The sequence below is a fragment of the Dipodomys merriami genome, unplaced genomic scaffold, assembly GCF_024711535.1.
Source record: "Dipodomys merriami isolate MVZ:Mamm:240054 unplaced genomic scaffold, mDipMer1.0.p SCAF_78, whole genome shotgun sequence".
Classification (NCBI taxonomy): domain Eukaryota; kingdom Metazoa; phylum Chordata; class Mammalia; order Rodentia; family Heteromyidae; genus Dipodomys; species Dipodomys merriami.
The window spans coordinates 2,500,821-2,517,528 of record NW_027206379.1 but is presented as its reverse complement, the minus strand read 5'-3'; the positions used below and the strand labels follow the sequence as shown (position 1 = coordinate 2,517,528).

General features: G+C 40.2%; 1 protein-coding gene across 13 annotated transcripts in view; it reads right to left on the bottom strand.

Annotated features, from left to right (window-relative positions):
- The window catches only part of Ppp6r3 (protein phosphatase 6 regulatory subunit 3), a 115,433-nt gene that overhangs the window by 72,753 nt on the left and 25,972 nt on the right, over positions 1-16,708 (bottom strand). For all 13 annotated transcript variants that reach the window (XM_070009454.1, XM_070009456.1, XM_070009457.1 and 10 more), the window contains exon 2: positions 7,984-8,135. The gene's annotated coding sequence lies outside the window, so the exon portion shown is untranslated. The remainder of the gene's footprint in view (positions 1-7,983; positions 8,136-16,708) is intronic.

The following is a 16,708-nucleotide window of genomic DNA, read 5'->3' as shown; positions in this document are numbered from 1 at the left end:
TACCTACAACCACTTGCATTCACCAAATAAACATTTTCCCCAGAACATTACTACTAACCCTCAACAGACCTGGATTCCACCACCAGCTCAATCAGTAGCACACCATGAGAGGCCTGGCACAGGTCATGCCACTCCTTTATTCCTTTAGTCTCGGTATTCTGAGTTAACTGGCTGTGTGCTCATTTGGTGAGTAAACAGAACCTATAGGCACATAGCAAACAGAAGCTACTATTGTGCAGTAAACATGTCTGACAACATAATCAGGAACCTTTATTAACTTATTTTTTTGGGAACTGGAGATTTGAACTCAGGTCTTTATGTTTACTATGCAGGCACTCATTTGCAAATAACTTTTTTTTTGGTTAGTCATGGGGCCTGAACTCTGGACCTGGGCACTGTCCCTCAGCTCTTCAGCTCAAGGCTAGGGTTCTACCACTTGAGCCATAGCACCACTTCCAGCTTTTTCTGCTTATGTGGTGCTAAGGAATCAAACCTAGGGCCTTATGCGTGCAAGGCAAGCACTCTACCACTGAGCCACCTTCCCAGCCCCTGCAAATACTTTTAACTGAACTTTTAACTCCAGCAATCAAGAAGCAGGGGCAGAGATTTTGACTTAGCAAAACAGAGCTTTGCCCTGAGATTCGGTATGGCTAACAAATTGCCTCATGTTTCTGATACAAGTTTTAAATCATTGCTGCTTGGTTATAATTCACAAAGAGCTGGGCACTGGTAGCTCATGCCTGAAGCATTAGCTACGCAGAAGACTAAGTTCTGAGGATCTATTTTGAAGCCAGTCAGAAGAAAAGTCTGTAAGACTCCTGTCTCTTAAGAAAAAGCTGGAAATGGAGGTGTGGTTCAAGTAATAGAGTAAATAATTCACAAAGAAACAATTGAGGACATGACCATTTTAGTCAATGTTTTCACAAATTGCATTAAGCATATTTACATGATTATATAACCATGAAAAACATGCTAATACAAATGTGTGACTGTTTTATTCCAGAAACTCCCTCAGGACTGACACTAAGTTTCTTTCCAACAAGACATAAGCACAGCATACTATATTACTCTCCAAAAGTAGCTCAAGAAAAACAAAGATACTGTAAGTTCACTATTAGATGCTGTCAGAACTTTAAAGACCCAAAACCAATATTCCTCATACTTTTCCACTAGATAGAAGGAATGCTACCAAATTCATCCAAAGCTAGTGTTATACCCATCCCCAAACCAAGAACATAACAAGTCACTTTGATGAAACATGATGCAACAATTCTCAATAAAATACTTAAACATAGTAAAAAGATCATACACTGATTAAATTGGTTTCATCCCAGGGATTCAAGGATGGCTCAACTTATGGAAACCAATAAATGGAATGCAGCATATAACAGAAGCAAGGACAGAAGTCCCATAACCATTCCAATTGACACAGAAAGGGCTTTTGACAAAAATCAACATCTTTTTATGATAAAAGCTCTGAAGAAACTAGAACATAATAAAGGCTACATATGACAAGTTTATAGTCAACATCATATTAAACAGGGAGAAACTGAAATAATTTCCCCTTAAGTCAGAAATAAGACAAGAGTGTCCACTCTCCCTACTCTTACCAAATATAGTACTTAATTCCTAACCAAAGCAATGTGGCAATTATCAAGATTCAAAAGGGGAAGGCAGAAATCAAATTATCCCTATTTGCATAAGACTTGATTCTACATGTAAAAGATCCCAAAGATTCCACTAAAAAACTTGTAGATTCAATAAGCAGTTTTATAAAGATGACAAGATACAAAATCAGCACTAAAAAAAAACTCAGTAGCTTTTCTATATACCAACAATAAAAAGGCTGAGAAATCAGAAAAGCAATTCCATGCACAACAGCCTCACAAAAAAATAAGATAGCCAGACCTTAGTGGCTGTAATCTTAGCTACTCAGAAGGCTGAGATCTAAGGACTGTTTTCGAAGCCAGCCTATATAAGAAAGTTCCTGAGACTCTTATTTCCAATTAACCACCAAAAAGCCAGAAGTGGAACTATGGCTCAAGTGGCAGAGCACTAACCTTTAGAAAAACACTCAGGGACAGTGCTCATGCTCTGAGTTCAAGCCCCAAGACCAACAACAAAAAAGCTCTATCTTGAACCAGGAGGGCGATAGGGGTATCCTGAGAATTTGTTTTGTTTTGTATGGTAACTCAAAAGTGTAACAAATATAAAAAAGACTTAGTTCATTCAAACAGGCTGGGAAACAGGATACCTAATTAAATGTGAAAGGAGGGGGAAAAACTGGACTCAGGACTGATCCTGGAAAACCCTGAGTTCTTTTGTACTCTTTACATCCCAAAAAACTTGCTCATTCCATGAGTAGCATATACAATTACACTAGAGCTCTGGTGTGGTTCACAAGTAGACACACTGAGCTGTCAAAGAGTTGAGCAACTGAGCTTCCAAAGAGTTCCTCTCACTGGTCCAAGCAGTGGAGATAATTGCAAACTCATAATTGCTCCTCAGGTGATTCATGTGTGCAAGAAACACAGTGGACAATGTCTGACAAAATGCAAATGGGGAAGCGCAAGGAGAGTTTGGTGGAGTGCAGACTGTGACACCATTACGAAGAGGACAGGAAGGAAAGTATCTATAAATAGCAGAGTACAGAGTTACTGTGAAGGAGGCTACCTCACAGTGTTGTTAATGATAAACTCTTCCCCCGATAACAAAGCTTGGTGTCCATAGAAACAACATAATTTTTACCAGAGACAGAAACACAGAACACAGGGAAGAACAGGTTGCCTTGAAACACTGCTCCTGACAAGGTGCCAGTGGCTCACACTTGTAATTCTAGCTACTTAGGAGACAGACCTGAGGATCGAGGTTAGAAGCCAACCAGGGAAGAAAAGTTCACAAGACTCTTCTCATCTCCAACTGATCAACAAAAAGTCAAATGTGGACCTGTAGCTCAAGTGGCAGAATACCAGCCTTGAGCTATAGGCACCAGTACAGGTGCGAGCACACACTTTTTTCTTTTCCTTGGCAGTTCTTGGATTTGAAGTTGAGACTTTATGCTTACTTGGTTTGCTTGCTCAGTTGATGCTCTATCACTTGAGCCACATCTCTACCTTGGTTTTAATTTTTTTTCAAATATTATTATAAAGATGATATATAAGCCAGGTGCTGGTGGCTCACGCCTATAATCCTATACCCAGAAGGGGAGATCTGAGGATCATGGTTCAAAGCCAGACCAGGCAGGAAAGTCTGTGAGACTCTTATCTCCAATTAACCACCAGAAAACCTGAAGTGGCGCCTGAAGTGGTGCTGTGGCTCAAGTGCTAGAGCACTCGCCTTGATGAAGAGCTCAAGGACAGCACCCAGGCCCAGAGTTCAAGCCCCATTATAAATTTTAAAAAAAGGTGATGTATAGAGAGGTTACAATTACTTAAGTGAGGCAAGAGTATAAATTTCTTTTTGGACAGTATCATGCCTTCCCTTGCTCTCTCACAGTTTTCCCTCCCATTCCCACCCACAAGTTGTATAGTTCGCTTTCAGCATAGGGTCTAGTGAGTATCACTGCTGTTGACACTGACTTTTTGCTGGTGATTTTGGAAATAAGTCTCACAGAGTTTTTTGCCCAGGGTAGTGTTGAGCCACAACTCTCTGGATCTTTGCCTCCTGAGTAGTTGGATTACAGGCCTAAGTCACTGGCACTAGGTAACACTGTTTTGTTGTTGTTTGTGACTGGCTCCATAAATTAGGCTAGCCTTAAACTCATCTTCCTGCTTCAGCCTCCAGAGTGCTAGGATTACAGAGAATAGGAATTACCACAACATGGTTTACAAGGGCATACCCTTATGGTCAATCTATAGCGGTAAAAAGGAATGTTCTCAGTTTGCCAGTGTGGCTCTCCTTAGGCCCTGCCATCCCAAAGGGCAGTGAGAAAGACAAAAGATCCTCTTGGACACAGGTAAGAGCCAGAGAGGGGCTTACCCATTCTAGAAAAGACAATTTTCAGGAAAGTAAATTTGCAAAAATTTATTCCCATTTCTTGGGAAGCTATTAAGAATGTTTTTCACTAAATGCCAAAAAAAAAAAAAAAATCTATGAAGCCAAGGCTATAAATAGCAAAAGCGGCCACCAAAAGGAAGAGGGAAGGACCATAGCAGCTATGAGAGGGCCAGAGCATGAGCCCAGGGTCCTTCCTATACGAGCTGACAGAGCTGCTGTCTGACTGCACTGAAAGAATTGGCAAGTAAGTCAGGTATTTAAGATAATTAACCTTTGTGGAGGGGAAGGGAAAAAAACAAATCATTTAAATAGGGTTACAGGTGGGCCCATTACAACAATGAGATGCGCAAGACGTTATGTCCAAAAAAACAAACTTTACAACTTTGGCGGACTGGGGGGTGGGGGGTGGGGGGCGGTGGTGGTAGGGGGGTGAGGAGGTAGAGAGGGGAGGGGATGGTATGGGGAAACAAAGGAGGCAACAATGCTTGATAAGAAATGTACTTGCCCATGTAATTGTAACCCCTCTGTATGGTATTTTTACAATAACAAAAAAAATTGCAAAAAAATAAAAGATAATTAACCAAATTATACAAACTTTTAATACTGAGTTTACCTAAGAATTATGTTTTAAGTATGTCAAAATATTGAGGATAGAAGGAGCTAAAACCTCTTTTTTCTTCATCACCAGTGGAGTAGAGGAAGACCTATTACTTAGAATTGTCAAAGTGAGTAACAGATGAAGGTGGCAGATCCAGACCCCCTCAGTCAGTCAGGGATGGAGACTGCACAGAGGACTGTTATTTCATGTTACAAACCTGTGGATACTGTGTGACTTTTTAGCTCTGAGTAAACTTCATGAAATAACTACAGGTAGAATATTTGTAAAGAAGTTGAAAAGAGACTATTCTACAAATAACTTCTTAATATCCATTGTTTGTCTGCAAAACCTAAATACCTGGGCCTTTGCAATGTAAGTTTAGTCTCCAGTATGGTTCCACTCTAGGAATCATTTGAATCACTGGGTACTTATTTAAGGACTACCGAAAATATTTGGGTAATGTTTTTTAGTTCCCTCATCCTAATAATGTGACAGCTTGATGATGAATAGAAATGAACAAAAGAGAAAACAGTAAAAACTGACACAGCCAAGGACCATTGTCAGAAAAGAAATAAAACTGAGGCAGGAAGAAAAGTAGAAAGTCTCAATTACCTTGCAAAATGTCTCTAAATTTTTAGAGTCTACCATCAAACCATTAGTGATTCCTATTATTTAGAAAGTATTATCAATAAAGTAGGATTCAAAACTCCCTTATCACAAAATACTTAACATCTAGTAAAATAGGAAACAAATCCTAGAATATTTAATAAGAAGCTACTAAGACTTCATAAAGGTCCTTGAACAATCCAGAAAATTTAAACAAGAAAGAATTTGACACAAGGGGTAGAGCTGGGTGTGGATAGCTCATACCTTAGCTACTTGAAAGGCTGAAATTCACAGGATCTCAATTTGAGGCCAGCCCAAGCAGAAAAATTGATGAGACTCCTTCTCAACCAATAGCTGGGCACAATGATGCAAGCCTGCTACCCCAGCTCTAAGTGGGAAGAGAAAAATAGGAAGATCATGGTTCAGGCATGTGCTTGGGCAAGGAAGCTAGACCTTATCTCAAAAATAAATAAAAGTGAAGTGAATAAATAATAAGTGAAGTTAGGCTCAGAGATGAATAGTGCATGTTCTCTCTCATATGTGGAAGTTAATCTAAACTGCAAACATACATGATTAACAAATACAGGGGCTTATGCATATATACACAAGCTGACTAAAAGATGGCATATTTAGGGGAGGAGTCCAATGGTACAACTCCTCTGAACAACTAATGAACTGTTTAACAAAATGAATACCAGGAAGCAGAAATAGGATGGGGGGGGGGGAGTTATGGGGAGGAAGGGGTAGAGAGGGCAATTAAAGGGGGACAGGAATGGAGGGAGGATGATATTCAGTGATTCAGTATACTAAAAACACTGAACTATATAACTTGAAGGATGGGGGGGGGACAATGGGAGAGAACAGTGCAAGGGATGACAATGATCATAATGTAACTTATGGAATTAAAACTTGTTTATTCAACTACTCAAAAAAAAGAAGAAAGAAAGTAACTAGCACAAAAAAGATCTGGAGCCAGGCACCAGTGGCTCACGCCTGTAATCCTAGCTATGTAAGGGGCTGAGATCTGAGGTTCAAAGCCAGCTTGGGCAGGAATGTCTGTGAGACTCTTGTCTCCAATAAACCACCAAAAAACCTGAAGTGGCACTGTGGCTCAAGTGGTAGAGTGCTAGTCTTGAGCTGAAGAGCTGAGGGTCAGAGCCCAGGCCCAGAATACAAAAAAGGTCTGGAGCTGTAGCTCAACAGCAGAGTGCTTTTTTTTTTTTTTTTTTAAAGCAAGCATGAAGCCTCAAGTTCAAATCTCAGTACAAATAAAAATTTTTAAAAAACAGAATAATAAAAATAAACAGAATTAGGAAACTAGGTAAGACTAGGAGAAAAGGTGAATGACTATGTTGAGGGAATTGTCATAAAGGATGGATTCAAGAAAAAAAAGTAACAAAATACATCTAGAGAAATTAGAAAGTTTATGTAAGAACCTGACTATGGAGCAAAGAGTTTATGAATGTCACTCCATAAGTACATTTGAGGGGCTGGGAATGTGGCTTAGTGCTTGCCCAGCATGCATGACGCCCTGGGTTCAATTCCTTAGTACCACATAAACAGAAAAGGCTGGAAATGGCACAGTGGCTCAAGTGGTAGAGTGTTAGCCTTGAGCAAAAAGAAACCCAGTCACAGTGCTCAGGCCCCTAACCACAGGACAGACAGAAAGAAAGGGGGGGGGGGAGACAAGACAAGACAAGACAGACAGGAGGGAGGGAGAGAGGGAGGAAGGGAGGACATTTGAGCTTCCTAAGGTTTGCAGGACCATATCGGAAGTACTAGGAAGGTCATAATGACGCACAGTTATTTTTTGTCTGAGATAGGAGCTCAAACTCAGTGCCTGATGCTTTAATTCATGGAGGCATGGCCAACTGAGCCATGCCTCCAACCCCTACAAAGTATTCTAGATGCCTAGGAAAGATCACCTGGGTATAAGAAGTGACTTATTAGAACAAAACAATGATAGGATCTTCTAAGTAGTACAGAGAGCCTGATCTAAACTCACAGGAATAGAAGTAGAAAAGAAAAAGTTGTAAGAGTCACTGAAAGGACAGAACCTGACTTATCATCAGAAATTAAAGGCAAGTAGCACAGTAAAAAGTAACCAAAAATGTCAAGTTGTGAAGCTAGCAACAGTCCAAAGAGATAGATGACCTTATCATTTGTCTACCCTCATTGAGATACAATGATCCAAAAGAAACTATGTTAACTATGCTCGTATGACATGCCCCAAAGGCTCTTCTGTGTGACTTTCTATTAGGTGCCAACTGGGACAAACGTCAAATCTGCAAAGTCAGTTTCTGATGCTTAATAAAAAGTTCCCAATAAAGAGTTCCAAACTGATAGCAAATAGAACTCAAAGGAGACCAAGACCTGGCTGGAAGCCAAGTCTTTAGCTAGTATAAAACAAACATCTCACATATGCACAGAGCCAGATGAATCACAAGCAGAGGCCTGGGTTGCAGGTCTCTTTTAGCACTCTTCCTCTACATGCTATTTCAGCCTGCTATGCCTGCTTAGCCCTCAGTGCACAGCTCAGCCTCTCTTGGAAACTAGAGTCCATTGAGTTCTGTAGAATCTTAGGTATACTAAAGTAGACCACAGAGACTACGGAGGCTACCACAATGATTACTTCCTAAAAACACAGTAGTAGTTTCATACTGTACCCAGCTCAAAGAGAATGCCCTCGACCTGGTTCCCCTGGGCTCTAGTATCTCAGAGCACTGCTTCTCTTGATACACAGTTCTTGTTAGGAAACTTCTGGTGATCTCAATTGACCTTACCTTTCAAACCAAGGTTAAAAATTAAAACAAATGTTTTCTTCTCTGTGGCTCCTTGCCCATTACAGGTTATCCTGATGGTAACGGTCTTCCAATTTACCGCATTAGAAGATTAGCCGGACTAAAATATGGTATCATAGGAAACAGAAGCACTCCTATTAAAAAGAGAGAGAGAAAGCAGATAATCACACATGTTTCTTTGTCAGTGTGATGATAGTTTCATTAAAAGATACTGGTTCAAGTCTTGATTCCCACAGAACATTTTCTTGGTTTTTTTTTTTTTTTGGGGGTCCGGTTGTGGGGCCTGAACTCTGGGCCTGGGCGCTGTCCCTCAGCTCTTCAGCTCAAGGCTAGTGCTCTACCACTTGAGCCACAGCGCCACTTCCGGCTTTTTTCTTTTTGCTTATGTGGTGCTGAGGAATCCAACCCAGGGCCTCAGGCATGCAAGGCAAGCGCTCTACCACTGAGCCACCTTCCCAGCCCCCACAGGACATTTTCTATGTGAAAAAGGGGAGGAAAACGCACTGCCACACCTTTAACCAGGCTTTTACCTGCTAAACAATTAACACAGAAATAAATATACATGCCATAAAATCAGTCAGTGAAGGAAGAAAAATACATATTCTTCTGTTTGTTTCTATGAAACAACTACAAGGTTGGCTTACAAAGGCATCATACTTTAAAATACTACAACAGAATTCCAAAGTAACATCTTACTACTTGAGGTATCATCTTTTATAACTTTTATGATAATTTGTGAGTAGAATATTAAGATCACAGAAGTACCTGGGGCAGCCAAATTCCTGTCAATTAAACAAATACTGACCATAAAATACAGATAACTTTCCAAAGCATGACACAGATAGCTAAGTATATTACAGGAAAAAGACTGTGTATACTCTATTAATTAGAAATCCTCTATGAATGCTGTCTACAAGGCATCTACAAATAAAATGTTGTTCGTCGTCCTTTCTTCAATAAAACATTACTACACTGGGATCTCAACAAATACTTTAAATGAGTTCAAGGCCATGTAAGACTACACAGCAAGACTATCTCCAAACAAAATGAAACAGAACCAAACATATTCCGCCTCCCCCAATGGGGGAGAAAAGGAAAGGGAAGGAAAAGGGAGCTGGGAGGCAGTGCCTCGTGCCTATAATTCTAGCTACTCGTGAGGCTGAGATCTGAAGGTGGTGGTTTGAAGCCAGCCTGAGAAGGAAAGTCCATAAGACTCTTTATTTCCAATAAACTACCAAAAAGCCAGAAGAGAGGCTGTGGCTCAAGTGGTAGAGCATTAGCCTTGAGCAAAAAACTCACGGACAGTGCCCAGGCCCTGAGTTTGAGCCCCAGGAACCTCACACAGATAAAAGGGAAAATACGATGTTTCCTCAAAAAATTTAGAATACCAAACCATAAAACTCCACAAGAAACAAAAAATAAGAATTACCATATGACCAACAAGTGTACTTTGGGGTCCTACTCCAAAGAACTCTAGGCTGGGTCTGAAGAAATACTTGTATACTCGTGTCCACAACAGCATTATTCACCATAGATAAAACACAGAGTAAACCAAGTACCCATCAAAAGCAGAACAGACATGTGAAATGTGGGGAATTTCTATATAAAGGGAAAGAAATTCTGGCATATGCTACTACAGTGTGGGCAAACCTTAAAGACATGTTAAATGAGCCACAAATAAAGAGAAACTGTATTTTGACAAAACCTGTCTTGGCCAATTTAGTCAGTGACTTCTACAGTCAACAAGAGTAACTATAGGATGTGATACAATTGTCTTGAGAAATCACATGTATGTAACTTTCATTACAGTACACTATTGTGCTTGTTCTATCATTACTGTTGCACATCTCTTACCGTTTCAATTTATAAAATAAAGTAATTGTTATGAATAGTAAATAATAATAATAATACTAAGCTGGGGGCCAGTGGCTCATACCTGTAATCCTAGCTACTCAGGAGGCTAAGATCTGAGGATCATAGTTCAAAGCCAGCCTGGGCAGTAAAGTCCATGAGACTCTTATCTCCAATTAACCACCAGAAAAACTAGAAGTGCCACTGTGGCTCAAGTGGTAGAGTGCTAGCCTTGAGCTGAAAGCTGAGGGACAGCACCCAGGCCCAGAGTTCAAGCCCCATAACCAACAAAAATAAATGAATTAAGTAAAAAACAGTACCTATAGGAATCAGAACTATCTGAGATTTCAAGGAGTCTTGGAACATATCCTAACAGATAAGGAAGGAGAATGGGAACTGCCAGACAAGAAGGAATAGAAAGCTATTTTTTAATGTATATGGAGTTTCAGTTTTAAAAGATGAAAAGGGTACAAAGATGGACTGAAATATATACTTAAAAACAGGTTAAGATGGTAAATTTTATGTTACATTCATTTTACCACAATTAAAAAAAAATGGAGCCAGGTTAAGTGGTACACCTGTATGTAATCCCAGTACTTCAGAAGCTAAAGAAGGCAGGCTTGGCCTACACAGGGAGACTGCTCAACAGCAACAACAATTAAAACACACACACACAAGGACAGGGAGACTGTCTCAACAGCAACAATTAACACACACACACACACACACACACACACACACACACACACACACACACACACACACACACACACACACACACACACACACACACACACACACACACACACACACACACACACACACACACACACACACACACACACACACACACACACACCAAAGCAAGCAAATGAAGCAGTATCCAAAGAATTGTAACGAGTTTCAAGTTGTAGGTCCGAAGAACCCTTAAAATGCACAGTTGAGTCCTACATTCTATTATAGATTTAAGTCACAGTTAAGTAAGGTTGTGGGAAAAGGCTGGATTCAAAAGTATAAGAAGAGACACTATAACCCTAGCTACTGAGAAGGCAGCAAAAGATGGAGTTGAAGTCAGCCCAGGAAAAATGTGAGATCCAATCTCAAAAACAACAACAAAGCCAGGGACCAGAGGCTGAGATCTGAGGATCTTGGTTCAAAGCCAGCCTGAGCAGGAAAGTCTGTGAGACTTCTATCTCCAATAAACCACCAGAAAACCAGAAGTGGCACTGTGGCTCAAGTGGTAGAGTCCTTGCCTTGACCTGAAGAGCTGAGGGACTGTGCCCAGGCCCAGAGTTCAAGCCCCATGACTGACCAAAAAAAACCATCACCACCAACAATAACAACAAGCTGGATGTAGTCAACACCTGTTATGCATCTGGAGGTAGAGGTAGGAAGATCTCAGAATGAGGCCAAGCCAGGGAGAAACATAAAAATGCCCAGCTCAAGTGGTGGAGCCCTAAACAGTACAAGGCCATGAGCTCAAACCAACTCCAGTACTGTCCTTGCCTCTCCCCCAACCCTCCAAAAGATAAGAAGAACCACTAGAGAAACCACTTGTGCTGAGGCAAAGTCATGTGAGGACTGGGCCCTCACCAGCAACTAAATGAGCCAAAACTGAAATCTTGACTTTCAGACTCCAAAACTGTATACAAGTTCTGTTAAGACACTGAGTTTGTGCAAACTGAGAAATAATTTTCAGTCCTAGCAGTATACGTACTCTAATGATCAATTAAGAGTGAAGAAAGGGCTGGGAATGCAGCTCAGCAGTAGAGTGCTTAGCAAGGTATCATACATACTATTTACAGCTGCTAAATGGTAAATTATATTTTCTCTTTCTAAGCAAATTTTTGTTTTCCTTACAAATACATCATTTTTTTAAAAAAAATTGCTTTTACTGACTCATCTATTATCTTTGTGTTTCTGAAGAATTATTTTCCTACTCTTATGAGGACTTTCGGCTGGCCTTGTCTGATGTCACAGGTCTTCCCAAGCCAGGAAGTCTCTTGTCTTTTTCCTGCATCAGATCTTGTTCCTGTGTCCTATGTTGTCTTAGCAATTCTTCTGTTTTAGTGGTAGTTTTTTCTGAGAAAGGTGCTGCTTATACTTTGTATTTCTTTTGATACTTTTTATTTCTTTTTGTATAATACCCTCCTCCAAATTGTTGCCAACAGTTCCTTAAAGAAGCCACAGTTGGGGATGGGAAGGTGGCTCAGTGGTAAAGGGCTTGCCTCCCATGCATGAGGCCCTGGGTTTGATTCTTCAGCACCACATAAACAGAGAAAGCTGGAAATGGCACTGTGGCTCAAGTGGTAGAGCATTAGCCTTGAGCTGAAGAGCTCAGGCACAGTGCCCAGGCAAACCCCATGACCACTACCAACAACAAAAGCCACTTTTCTCAACAGCCACGTACTCTAACCCTATGACAAAGCTTATCCTCTGTTCTCCACTACTGTACTCCAGACTAACGAAGGGAATGTGTGTGCCACATAATCATAAAAATATTAATTAAAAAGTTAGTAATATAATGTGTACTTTTGCAAGCTGAAAGCCCTGGGTTCAATCCCTAGCACAAAACAAACCAGTTTAGGCTAAAAAAAAGTAGTTTCTAAACTAAACAACCTAAGTGCCTTTGCTTAATCACAAAAGTCAAGAATAAGAGAATGAATATCTACCCTTTGTGTTTGCCTATTATTATTCACTACTACCCTCATATTACAGTTAAGGATAATAAGAAAGGACCTAGCCTTGATTTGCCTTTATGTGGATGATGTGAATAAAAATCATCTACACAGCTATATATTTTTTTTTGGTTCGGACGTGGGGCCTGAACTATGGGCCTGGGCGCTGTCCCTTAGCTCTTCAGCTCAAGGCTAGCGCTCTACCACTTGAGCCACAGTGCCACTTCCGGCTTTTTTCTTTTTGCTTATGTGGTGCTGAGGAATCGAACCCAGGGCCTCAGGCATGCAAGGCAAGTGCTCTACCACTGAGCCACCTTCCCAGCCCCCATCTACACAGCTTTAAATCTAAAAAAATAAAAATTGAGCAGAGTGCAGGTGGTTCACACCTGTAATCCAAGCTACTTTAGGAGGCTGAGATATGAGGATCACAGTTCAAAGCAATCAACTATTACAGAAAAGGCCAGAAGTGACACATAAACAGAAGAAGCCTGAAGTAGCACTGTGGCTCAAGTGGTAGAGTGCTAGCCTTGAGCAAAAGCAGCTCAGGGACAGTGCCCAGGCCATGAGTTCAAGCCCCCGGACTGGCAAAAAAAAAAAAAAGAAAGAAAGAAAAAAAGAGTGCACACATAATTTGTAGAAACAATTTTTTTTAATACATGTAATATTGGAACAGAAAATATTGTTAAAATAGCTATACTGATAAAAGATAAATTTAAGATATAAATTTAAGACAGATTTAAGAAGTTCAGCAAACAAGCATTAACAACAAAAACAAAACCAATAAAAACCACAAGTCAGATATATTATGATTAAAAAGTAGAAAAACCAAAGATACAAAAAAAAATCTGGAAATCTGCTAGTAGTAGACAACACATTATACAGGGGATTTCTAAGCACAAACCAAAGAGGTCAAAAGAGAGTTATGTCAAAACATCATATTAAAATAGTATTTTAAATTGCTGAATGAAAAAAATTGTCAACCTAGAATTCAATGTCCAGTGAAGATACTCTTCAGGAACGAAAGTAAACATACCTTCAAATGAAGACAAGCAAAAGGTATGTACAGACAGCATACCTAACCTATTCTAGAAGAAATGGCAGGAGACTACACTGCAGATAGGAGATGATGATGTTAGGGAGTAATCTGGGACTTTGGGAATGGTGAAGGAACAAGTGATAGCCATCTGAGAAAATGTATTATTTTTTCCCTTTTAAACACTTAAAATGGAAAGGGATGGGAAGGGGAAGCAAAGGAGGAGGCTACAATGCTTGATAAGATTTTTTTACTTAATGAGGTACAATATTAAATGTATGCATCTGGTAGTCTTTGGAGATACCATTAAAAATCTATATCATGAAAATATATAGATAATTCTATCAAGGTAATTTCAGGAAAATTATTTTAACACAAGCCAATGAAAGAATACAAAGACATCTAAACCATTCATCAAAAATCACCATACCATGGGCTGGGAAGGTGGCTTAGTGGTAGAGTGCTTGCCTTACATGCACCACATAAGCAGAAAAAGCCAGAAGTGGCGCTGTGGCTCAAGTGGTAGAGTGCTAGCCTTGAGCTGAAGAGCTAAGGGACAGCGCCTAGGCCCCAGAGTTCAGGCCCCCTGACTGGCCAAAAAAAAAAAAAAAAAAAAAAAAAAAATCACCATACCAAGAATGTAAGAAGACTACAGTATAAAGTACAAAACATCCAGGGTAAATCGCTACTAACTTTCAAAAGCCTATCGTGTAAGTACTGTATTGTACTGTAAGTAAAAACTCTGGCACCCGATTGGATTACATCACTGTCTAGCAATGTACCTAATGAGCACTCAAATCACCATGGGCATGCAAGAAGCCCATCTCTATAAAAACACAGCCAAGTCACAAATGAGAAAATTAGCATCCAAAGTAAAGCTAAGAAGAGAACCATGAGCAAAGATTAACACGATGGAACAAACTCCATTCAACAAGCTATACTCAGGTAGCTCAAATGAATTATACATTCAAGCTTTACTTGACCTAAAAGCTGAAATACATAATCCCAAGTACAACCGTAAGAAAGACATCAAAATTTCTATTGGGGGCTGGGGAGGTGGCTAGTAGTAGAGTGCTTGCCTTGCATGCATGAGGCCCTGGGTTTGATTCCTCAGCACCACATAAACAAAAAGAAAAAAGCCGGAAGTGGTGCTGTGGCTCAAGTGGTAGAGCGCTAGCCTTGAGCTGAAGAGCTGAGGGATAGTGCCCAGGCCCCGAGTTCAGGCCCCACGACTGACAAAAAAACAACAACGATAACAACAACAAAATTTCTATTGGCCAGACACCAGGAGCTCATACCTGTAATCCTAGCTACTTTAGGAGGCTGAGATCTAAGCCAGCCCAGGTAGGAAACTTTTGTGAGACTCTTATCTCCAATTAACCACCAGAAAGCTGTGCTGGAAGTGGTGCTGTGGCTCAAAGCAGTAGAGTGCTATCCTTGAGCAAAAGAGCTCAGGGACAGCATCCAGGCCTCGAGTTCAAGCCCCATGACCTACCTAAAAAAAGTTCACATTCCTAAATAATTCCTCAATAATCCCAGAATTTTTCATTCCTATGAAACTAAGAAGTTAAATATAAATAAAACCAGGACATTGAAATAAATAAAAAGCAACTTGAGGAATATTGTAAAATAAGTAAAATAAATGTAAAAAGTTGAATGACAAGGTTGGGACTAGCGGCTAACACATGTAATCCTACCTACTCAGGAGGCTGAGATCTGAAGATCACCATTCAAAACTAGTCAGGGCAGGAAGTCCACTTTATTGGAAACTATTATCTCCAATTAACCAGCAAAAAGCTGTGGCTCAAGTGATAGTATGCTAGTTTTGAGCACAAAAGACAGAACAGTACAGAAACCCCGAGTTCAAGCCCCCTGACCAACAAAAAAGAAAAAATAAACAAAACAGGTATCCATCTAGCAGACATGTTCCCTTGGTTGCCTCACAAACATATATATTCATTACTTACTACCAAAACTGAAAGTCTTTGATTTCATCACACACTGGCCACCTAACCAAAACTTTCCTTCACCAAGTCTTCCCCATCCAATAAGACATGTACTAGCGGTGAACGACCAGCCCTGGCGCCTCAGGGCCCTTCCACTCCAAGCCACTAAACTTTATCAATTTCACTTTCTTCATATCTACTTTCTCCCATCTCCGGCCACTGCCTGAAGATGGACACAGCTTCCCAGTTAATCTTCCTGGTGGCCTCTTGCCCTTTTCTCCAAGGGCTGTTTTTTCATCAGTCTTCTTTTACTTCTGTGAGTAGAAAGGATGGTGCTAATTCTGATCTACACTGGCCACTGTGGATGCCACATGAGGATTCTGAGCATGTAAATGGGGTTAGCTTGAATTGAGTAGGCTAAAAATTTGAAATGTAGAGTAGAATTCAAAGACTAAATAGGAAAAATAGATGTGAATAGCCTGGTACTGGTGGCTCATGCCTGTTATACTAGGAGACTGAGATCTGAAGACTGCAGTCTGAAACCAGTCCAGCCAGGAAAGTCCATGAGACTCATCTTCAATTAATCACCAAAAAGCTGAAGTGGCTCTGTGACTCAAGTGATAGAGCAGTAGCCTTAAGGAAAAGCTCAGGGACAGAATCAAAACTCTTTGAGTTCAAGCCCTAGGAACAACACACAAAAAAAAGCAAAAATAAAAATAAATAAAAGAAGTAAATAGACTAGTACCAGTGGCTCACACCTGTAACCCTAGCTACTCAGGAGGCTGAGATCTGAGAACTGAGATTCAAAGCCAGCCCAGGTAGACAAATCTAAAAAACTCTTTATCTCCAATTAACCAGCAATAAGCCAGAAATGGAGCTGTGGCTCAATGAGTGAAAAAGCAACCAGAGCACAAGATACTAAGTTCAAACCCCAGTACTGGCACTAAAAAAACAAAAATAAAGGGGGAAAAAAACCTGTTTACATTGATTACATGTTGTGCTATTTTAGATGAGTTAAATAAAACAGATGTAAAATCTAAATGTATTTTACTCTGCTTTTTTTTCCCCTACTTTTTTCAGCTTTTGGAAGATTTAAGAGTACATAAGTGGCTTGCATTGTATTTCTACTGACACTGCTGAGTACTTCAATGAGGGTACCAATACTGTATCTTTCTTCTTTAACGATGTATGATAAAAAC